Below are 10,602 nucleotides of genomic sequence, written 5' to 3' on the forward strand. Positions count from 1 at the left end.
AGGAAAAGGAAGCTACACACTGGTCCTCAGTTTACAGATCTCTACACAATCATACAGAGTAGTCCTAAGGAAAAGACCTAGGTCATCCCATGCCCACAGAACAGTTTCAGCTGTGAATACTACTTTTGAGGACCACTGAAAGAATAATGTTACAGTGGATGGAAAGCAAAGTGAATGGGAAGATGCTGAGGACTAGGATGGAAGGAGCTGGTTTTTACAAATTAAACCATAGAGAAGAGGATTCTCAAACTTTTTTATTAATTTTTCTTCAAGAAAAGTGAAAATGAGTGTTAAGAAAATGAAACTAAGAAAGGGATAGTATTTTCCTGCTTCATGACCAAGAGATCCCTCCATCAGCAAGGTCTGTAAATGTTTTAAGAAACTGAGCAATAACGAAGAAAAGGGAAAGCTGGGAGAGGGAATGTGAGCTTAGACGTATGACAGAAAGACTATTCCAGCAGTGAGCCATCCATAAGCTAACATCATCAGATAATAAAAATAGCTATACTTTAAAAATTATTTTTACCTTTAGCCTTAAGGTGAGTCTAATATTTCTATAAAGAAAAAAAATTATTTAATTTTTTCCAAGACTTCATTTTCATGACTACTGGCTCAAAATAAAGCAAGCACATTAAAGGAAGCAAAACAATTACCTGGATCCAGGGTGTGCCAAATTAAAACTAACTTCTAATATTATTCATTCCAATTAGGAAATTCTTTAGCCTTAGAAAGGGGTACAAAACTAGCCAAGGAGCAATACAAAATAGCAAATACTTTTCAACAGGTAAAGTAAGATTTTCCTGCTGATGAAGTAGTTTACTGAAATTTGTATTATTATAACAATTGGCATTTTATTCAGAAGTGCTGTCTTCTATGATAGGAATAAGGAGCTGAATGAGTTAAATAAGGAATTGAAAAGTTAAAAAGTTTTAGTAAACTAGACACACACACACGTACATTTTTACCTACTTCTCAGCAACAAAAATAGTGTGAACCCTCTGACACTGTTCTCACTTTCAGACTTCCATGATCAAGTAAAGAATAACTTCTACATTAAAAAAAAAAAACACTGTAGGAACAGAGGTTAGAGGCTAAGATACTCATTACTCATACGTTTTTTATACCAGTTACAGTTAAATTGTCAGAGCAAAGTTTTTGATCTTAAAGCAAATTCAGAGAGGGAAAGAAATAGACTCTTCAGTAGATTGAGGGAAGAACAGGGATATGAGACATCCAAATATTGCGAAATCCAGATATCACTGTTGTTAGCAAAAATTACTGAACAACACTTTTCAGTATATCAGGAGCACATATTTAAGTATTATTCTTACTAGATGGAATGTCTAAAGTAATCAGACTTTAAAAGGTAGTACGGTTTGGACAGTCTCCAAGCCAGAGACAGTAGAGAGCTACTCACTTAAGATTGATGGAGAAAGCAACAACCAAACGTTTGCTTTCCCGTGAGGCTAGCCTGGACTAGATGTGCTAAACATGCACCAGCTGAATAGCTCTACGCTGGGGAACCAGCCATTAAATCTCATTTGTACATGCTGGTTTTCATAGCCAGAATCAATTGTGCAATCAAGCTACATATTTTCATGACTATGTGGACATATATCCTTACAAAATGAAATAATTAATTAAAAATTGTCCTTAGATAACAAAGGAATTCGCTTCAGAACTCCAATTTTGGTGACAAACTTTTTTTTTTTACTGCAAGAACTTTGTCAGTTACTTTCTATAACATCATTTAGCCCATATGCATTTCAAATTAAAAATCAAATTTTCCTGGGAGAAATTCCACATTCTAGCCCCAGGTTTCTCTGGTAAAAACCTTACGTAAACCGCAAGACATTAACTACTCAGTCTCTAAGTTCAGAGATCACTATAAAAACTTTACAGAAGTCAAATCCCTCAGATCCCTGTTAACGCTCAGGATTTTCAATGTAACAGATCATTGCATTCTGTTCTTTCCCCATCTTAATTGTCCATGTACACACAGTTACATTATTATTTTTTCATTAATTTCATTAATCTGGCTGGTACTGTAAAAAGTATATTTAATCTATCCCACATATAGGAGAATCGTTTACCTCACAGAGATCAAAAATTCCATTTGTCACATCATGAAGAATATTTAACTGTTCCTCCTGGCAGGGAGAATCAGTTACATGACATATCCATGAAGTCTACAGTCTCATTCAGCTAAACAAGAGAGAACAATACTTAAACCCCTGCCCAAATCCCTAGCAAAGCTGGAAGCAAAGGTTCCTCACCTGGGCACTAATTCTATTAATCCACTGATATGAGCTCAGAACAAAAGATGTTTTGAAAAATAAGTTCCAGGCCAAAAAAAAAAAAAAAGTGTTTCAAAGAAATAAATTTTAAGCAATAACACTTACAAATATTAATTATGGAATAGAACAGATAAGTTAAAATAATGTAATAAAAATATCACATGAAAAAATATAGAAGTAGTTAATGTTATAAAAACACCAGGGGGAAAAAAAAAAAAAAAAAAGAGTCTGAATAGGGAAACCCTTCTAAGATGGTAAACACTGGCCAGCCAACAGAAATTAAACCTTGTCCAAATTTCCAGTGTCAAGGTGCAAACAAAGCAGAGTCTTGCGCTACCTGCAGATGAAAACTTCAGTAAGAACGTGAGTTCAGTGCCACAAGAACACTGCTCCAGGGCAAAGCCCATCTCTAAGCACAAACAAAAAGCTGAATTATTACAAATTGAATTATTAAAAATATAGTGAGTGGATGTACATAATTTATCACCCTTCCTCTAGATAGAAAATTTGCAATGTTGCAGTTGTTCTTGGAACGTGCTGTCATCTATTACTCTGCTGCTTCTACTTCACGCTTGCTGGACTGAGAGAGCACTTTAGAAATAACTAACAAAGTCCAGCAATGCTGAAGACCATCCAGAAAGACTTAATGTCCTTATTCACTGTAAAAACTGAATAGATCCTGAAGAAAGGACAGCTCAAGAGTGAATTCAACTTTACATGACCTCCAGTCAACTGATCTCAAGAGAGAGACTGAGCTGGGATAGGATTTCACTCCTAAAGGAAGGCTGTGTCATTAGGCAACAAGCAAGGATTCACAGGAAAAGCAAGGGAAGAAAATAGGAAAAAAGGAAATATTGTTCATAATATGGTGTCTTGCTGCTTTGGATACTCCCTTCAGAGTGAAAAGACTATTGGCTATTCATTATTTTCAATAGCTACTTAATGTGTCTCCTATGCAGTTTAGGCACTTCCTAGATGAGGCATTTGCTGAGCAGGGATATCAGATTGACAGCTGCATGTCTGAGTTTCAGCCATAAACCACTTCAAGCCCTTTAGAGACCCGCCAAGGCATCAGACTTGAATGGAGCCAAAGAAACTGCAATGGAAGGATTCCTTGCTCCAGATCTCCTGTTCAAGAGCCTATGCCAGAGAGCCTGCTGAACTGCCATTTGTGACAACAGCATCGTTGTCATCTGATGGAGACGCTATCCAAAGCAATCTGTTATGGCTGTCCTGACATAGATGATCATTTCACTACTGCTGTCGTCTTCTGCTCCTGGTGACTCAGCAAAGGGTCTAGGTTTTCCCAGTGGATGCTCTCAGCAGGTTTTGTCATGAAGGTGTTCTTGGTAAATGGCTCCCCCCGCTGGTCAGCCCAAGGCTCTGGGACAACTGTTCTGAAGAAGCAGGCATTTTCCTCAGCTGGACCTCTGCCACTGCTGTGTGCCAGAGAGAGGACCTCTGTGTCTTCTCATCCTTCTCCAGACCTGCTTATCATGATGGAGGGAGGTTGGGGAAGGAAATGGGATCACTTCCGTGCTCTGCTCTGTTCAGGTTATCTGAATGACAGCCAACTTGCCCATGGAAGAGGAAAGGGGACTAGTTTATAACTGGCAAACGCTTCAGTGCGGGGAAAAGCCTCGGAGAAAAAACAGACCAGATTATGAACATGGCATAAGAGTGTTGACTGAGGAGGCCACAGTTCAGGATGCTGAACATAGACTGCACAATTTAATTGCCCAGAAAAATCAACTGGAATACTGTGATCGTTAATCTGAGAAGTGCCCCACTAAGCAGACGCTGTATACATGCCAGGAAGTCATGGCTTTTCCAAGGCTCCTGGTTACCAGAGAACGGAGAATAGCAGATGCTCATCTTGGCCACCAGCTGTAAGATTACTCGTGTAATATGCCCTGAAGTAAGAGTCCCACATGTCTTAGGACTAGTGCTGAGAAATCAACCTAGTTTGACATCGTAAGATGATATTCTTGGCTAGTCGCTGCCATACTGTATTGTTTACGAAGCAGCTGCAAGAAAACACTCGGTGGAGCCAGTCAGGCTCGCAGGGAAGGCCAACATGATGGTAGGTAAACAGACAAGAGCGTGCACCACCCATCTCAACATCCAAACCTGTCACTTCTTTTAATAGAAGATTCAAGTTTCCGCTGATATCACTCCAGTCTATACTTGAGGCTACATGCCACTATTGCCACCGTATCATGAAAAGAAAGAGAAATGCATGGTGACAAGGAATGGTTCTGCTTATACGAAGAGACACTTGAAAATTTGTGTAATTTGTTTAAACGCAGATCACTTCTTACTTCCTTATAAACTTTCTTCCTCTTTTACCTTCGGTGTGTGTTAACTGATACAAAGCGCCATCTGTGTGCTTTCATGCAAATGACAAACAGCAAAAAGAAGAGGAATAAACTGACCTAAAGATAAAGAAACAGGAAGAGGAAGAACAGGATTGGATCCATAAAATATCCACATAAGGAAAAAGGAGAAGTGTGAAATTCAGAAATTTTGCCTATGACTTATATGGAGTGAGACAAAAATAATGCAATAAAAGATCCCAGACAACATCCACTCCTAAAGGGCATAAAAGGCAAGTCAAAAGTCAGTTCCTCACTTCCAATCAAGCAGAAGCCAGCGGACATGGTGAGAACCTGACAGCCGGCATCCCTTTTCCTCCATGTTGTATAGATACGATCCTGGCCAGACTACTTGGACACACATCTCTTGGTGCTTGTGCACACATATGTCTGAGTGTGAGTGAACTGAATCTACACAAGAATGAATGTGAGTGGGGAAAATCAACTTCCCTAGAGATTTCATTAAAAAACAACAAACAAACAAACACACACGCACTTCCAAAAGTTCTCATATTGAATTTTGTTACACTCATTTCCTACATCAGCTCCCAGCTACACAGTAAATGGGCCTGGCTGTTTTGGTGCTAAGGAAAGCCACGGAATAGGAGCATGTCATGTTGTCTTTCCTTGTGATAAGACAGAAAAGGGGCAGCAACTGATAAAGAGATGAGAAGAAGAGATTGAGTATTAGTGACACAGAGATAGCAGCTACTAAAGGGATAAGGAACAGAGAATATCATTCCTATCGAACGAAGTAAGCGATAGTATCCTGTTAAAACGACTAATATTCTGAGGCTCAGCAAAAAAAGGCCTCACTCTAAAAGCAAACATAAAGTGGTCTTTCAAACTTCATAATGAAAGGACTTTCACAGAGCACAAACAGCTAGAGGTAGTCAGTTAGAAGGATTTTTTAGCTATTTTTTTTCCTCCAGATTGCAGCTAAGTAATCAGAAGTCCACATAGACAATGCAGTTATAATTTCACAGCAGGACTCTTGGTGACTTCAACAGCGACCGGACTACGTTTCTGTGTTATACAAAACGCATATCCTTTGCGAAACAAAGGCTGCTCACAGTCATTTCCTTATTGCAAAGGATAAGTTTTTAAAACGAATGAAGTCCTTGAGATGGTAGTCCTTTACGATTACACTTATTTGGAGATGGTGTTTTTCAAAAGCATTTTATGTGAACCCACATCTAAATCACCCTTGTCATGAAAACGTTAACAATGCTAACAGAATCGTCAATGACCATCATTTAAAAGCCCAAACTGATTTTTTAAAAGAGGTAATCTATTTCCTTCTGGAGACTTCTATAAAGTATTCCTTACTCTTCGTAATTATAGAAACAAAATGATAATGTTTTGCAGTTTGCTTGATTTTGATAAAGTTCTTAAGTTAAAGATAACACTACCCTCTATAGTAGTGATTACACACTAAACTCTCTAATCCAAGGTGATTCAATTTTTGAATGAAATAAGATTACCTTTTATTCAATGGAAGTAAAAGTTTCACTACTTCTAAAGGTCAGCAGCACTGTGTTACCAGGTATAACAGAAAATAAATTAGCATTTATAAAGAATAAGAAACACCACTTTATATCTTTAAGGACTTAAAAGTATATAAGATTAAAAAGCTACGAAGTGAGGTGAGAAGGTAAAACATGAAACATTTCCAGATTTGTAGGTTAGTGATTTAAAATTCCAGATCTTGGAAATTCAAACCAATAACAGTGTTTTATCTCTTGGAGTTGGTCGTGTGAGTACTGAAAAAAGCCACAATACAAAAATGAAAGGGAATTGAATCCTGATGGGCTGTTTTCCTGCAGTTAAAGAATTCCTTCCCAAAGGGCAACTGGAGCACTTTTGGTTTTCCCCAACGCATTTTGAAAGCATTTCAGAACAGCTGGACAGAAAGCAGCTTTCTGAGAAGCTAGTTTGTCCCAGTTCACAGTGGTGAACAGAAGACTGTACATTTTGCAAAGAAAACCACAGGGCTGACAGCTTAGAGCCTGGTAGCTACAGAACTAGCAAAATTATTAACAAGTTAGGGTTTATTCTATCAATGTGTTGTAATATGTATTTAAAAAGTTAGATTTGGCAGTTCTGGAATTGTTACCCTGGCCATAGCTTGCACTTATCAGATAGACTTTGTTATACTTACGGTAACGTATCAGGCAATGCTATTATCAGTCATTATTAACATAAACAGTCTATGTTAATCTAAAAACAACCAGAGATGATATATTGCATGGTTTTGGAAGCTTTCAAATGCAAGGAAAAACAGAAAAGAATTTAAATATGTTTAACAGAAATATCAATTTTGCCACCTCTTACTTCTTTTCTAATTTTTCTATATTGATTACTAAACAACTAGAGCATGCAAAGATTTTATATCTTTTTGTGAAGTATCTTATATTGACAACTAGATGCTGTATTTACTAAATAGTTATATATTGTCTTAAAGCTCTGTGTAGTAAAATTATCTGGAATTTTTTTTTTTTTTTAATCACTTCACAAGGCATATGAAATTGGTTGCATTTCCCTCATCACAAGTACTGTAGTGCTTGTCCCTCTGAAATCTATACTGTAACTATTTCAGCGCTCCTGGATGATATTTGGAAATGTGCCTGCACTAACGTAAAGAAGGAGAACAATACAGTAAGGACAGAGTAATTCCAGAAAGCAGACATTCACAGTGTCAGAGAACCAATAGTAAGATCCCAAGGCAAGTAAATCTCTGGAGAACAGGTATTTGGAAGATCTGCAGTTTCTTAAATGATATTAAGTGCACAAGAACATAGTATCTCAAACTAGAGAAAGGATGGAAGGTGAAGCAAATAAATCTGAAAAACCCCAAACTCCTTCCTGGTCTCAAATCATGCACAGGAACCAGGCAGGAGGGGACAAGTATCGTATCATTACGGAAGATGAACAAAACAATAGCAACTGCAAGGATGGCTAAGAAACAGAAGGTAGCATCACTAGAAAGTAGCACGAAGTGAAAATGTTCTATAATATTACTAATTGGAAGACAAAAGACTACAGGAAGAGTTGATCCTTTGTTCAGTGAGGGAGGAGCTGAGGAAAATCCATGTCTTTGCTAGAAAGCAGAAACTACCTGGTTACCAATATCAGCAACAGAAGGGTAAGAACTCTGGTTAGAACAGACAGAGGAGAGGTTACAGAGTACTTAAAGTAGATTTTTTCACATCAGCTCAACCTACTGAACCCAAGACACCTGTAGACACAGCTGGAGAGATCTGAGGCATGCTGGCAGGTGTCTTGGAAAGCTCAGGGAAAACGGGCAAGGTTGTAGAAGACAGACAAAAGGAAATGCAAAAAGAAATTGGGAATTATGTTCAGTCAGCCTACCTTCAATACAAGAACAATACTGAAACAAAGACTTTGCAGTTACCTAGAAGATAAAAAGGAAAAAAGTAACAGACAGTACAGACTTCCAAAACTAAATTATGTCCTGTCAACTTCTCTTTCACAATAAAGCGAGAGGCATGGTTAACAACAGAGGAGTCGATGCTGGCATCCAGCTTATGTTTTAAAAAAGTGTTGATGTTAGCTCACATGGCTATTCTCATGAATAAACTAAGGGTATGAAAATACTATAAAATAAAAACAAAACTTGTCAGAAAAATCACAACAGTTTTTTGCAGTTCAATGTTAAGCTGGGAAATTATATTCTATCCTACCCAGGACCCAAAAGGATTCAATACATTAATTAATGATTTGAATGATGGGATATAGATATAGGGCCTATTTAAACCGCAGATGACAAAGACGTGGGAAGGCTATGAGCATGTGGTGAATAGAACTCAGAATATTCTTGTTAAATTGGAACAGAGGGCTCCTACATAAGTTCGTGAAAATAATATTTTTCAGAAGCCAAATACTTACAGAGATACCCAAGTATGCACTTATTAGACTAATTTCAGGGTTAGTTTCTAAACGATTTTATACAGAAGAACATTATTAACTTCCTAAAGTCAAGAATTCAGAAGTCAGAAAATGTCAGAATTAATGCTTCCTGTCTAACATATGTATTATAAAAGGATCTTTACCTACATACTGTTTTTGCACAAAGAATCACCGCTCTTTTGAATGAATGAGGAAACTACTCAAGATTTTTTCCCACCTCTATTACCTGACACGTGGTCACAAACGCTATTGTGGCATACCATTCACACTCTGCTAAGAGGCCAAAATAATTCATTTCCTTAGGGATATTTCTAGGACAACCATTGCTGCAATATCTAGAGGCTTAATTCATTAAAGGGCTTAAATAATACTCCAAGAGACCTCATTCCATAACCTAACTTTTAAAAGTGGGAACGTTACTCATTTCACCAGCTTCAGACACATTCAAGCTAGTTAGTTAATCTAGGCTACTTTTTTCTGTCTGCAGAGAAGAACAGATCCAGCTCTTTCTAGAAGGTGATTAATTTGAGCTGCTCTAGGACGCTACATTAAGACAGGTTAAGGTAGCTGAAGATTAGGTTAAGATGGCTGAATAAAGGCCAAAGACAGGGACAAGAAGCTGAATGGGAAAAATTGCATGCCCCTGCTCCAAAACATGAGTACACTGGCAATGCTGAGTGAAAGTTCTCAAAAAACTGCCCTTTAGAACATGTGCAAAACAATGCATTTTTCCGTTTTTCCAATTTACCTTTTGAAATAGCTGAGCCCTTGGCATTCTGGCACTCCACTCTGTGAGCTGTGTAACACGATCATTTAAACAGCAACATTGTTGCACAGGAAAGGAAGAGTGACAAAACGCAAATCTGGATGCAGAGTCTAAAAATGATACGGTAAGTAAATAAGTAAATGTAGTAGAAGTAAATGATATGGTAGAAATGATAAGTAACTGTAAAGATAAGCAGAAAAAGAACAAAGCCAGAATTTGTGTGCCATTTTGCTTTTTTTAATTATTATTTGTTTAAAAAAAAAAAAAAAGCCTGAAAGCACAGATTTTCTCTCCTTCCTACTTTTTGTTGACTCATTGGACACCAATATACAGCTAGGTTTCAGAGACGAAAGAAGTACAGGAAGTGAAACCTGACTGACTGTGACAGATAATCAGAGTTTTACTTGACCTATTTAAAGCTCTCCAGGTTCACCTCTTCTGAAAAAACAAACCACATGAAAGGGCCATTGTGCTGATGAAAGATTAATGCCAGGTATAGCGTTTGCAAATACTCTTACTTTGCCTATTGAAGGCTCTGGACGCCCAGTGCCTCTCAAAACTAAGTTCTTAACTGAAATTGGCAGCAACACAGGAGTCCGGAAAGTCACCTTCCCTGAACTCTGCTTCTAGGCTAATTCCAGTTTCTAAAACGGTAATTGCTCTCTGGGAAAGATCAAATTGCTTTCAGAACAGTATTACAACGAACAGTCCTTGCTATTGGATTATTGATTTATTTGTCCTTGTTTCTTTTAGTTGGGCCTTGTGCCCGATTCCAAGAGGTTGCTATAAATAAATATATTTTTGTCTTGCAGGTCTTGCTACTTTTTAAAACTTTCAGCATGCATGAATTCATGACAGTATATGAGAAAGGAGGACAAACAATAATAGGAGTAGCTTAATGTGAACAGGAAAAGAAAACACTCCTCCAAAGTTTATCAGATGATGCTTTTATGGTCAACGATTATTTATTTGGAGCTGTTGCTTACACAGGTTTTCCTTCCTGGGAATTTTAAAGACTAAATACTACAAAGCAAACAAAGCAACAAGCAAATGATGCAGGAGATGAAGATGGAATTGATGGGAAGTGGAAGAGAGGGATTAGCTAAAGAAATGATAAACAGGAATAAGGAAAACAATTCAAACTCAAAACAACTGGGGCCTGAGTACTTTCAGAAACAGTGCAGAAGGGAGAAAAAACAAAACAAAAAATAAAAAAATGGAAGCCAGAAGTAGG

This window comes from Struthio camelus, chromosome 1, assembly GCF_040807025.1.
Source record: "Struthio camelus isolate bStrCam1 chromosome 1, bStrCam1.hap1, whole genome shotgun sequence".
Lineage (NCBI taxonomy): Eukaryota > Metazoa > Chordata > Aves > Struthioniformes > Struthionidae > Struthio > Struthio camelus.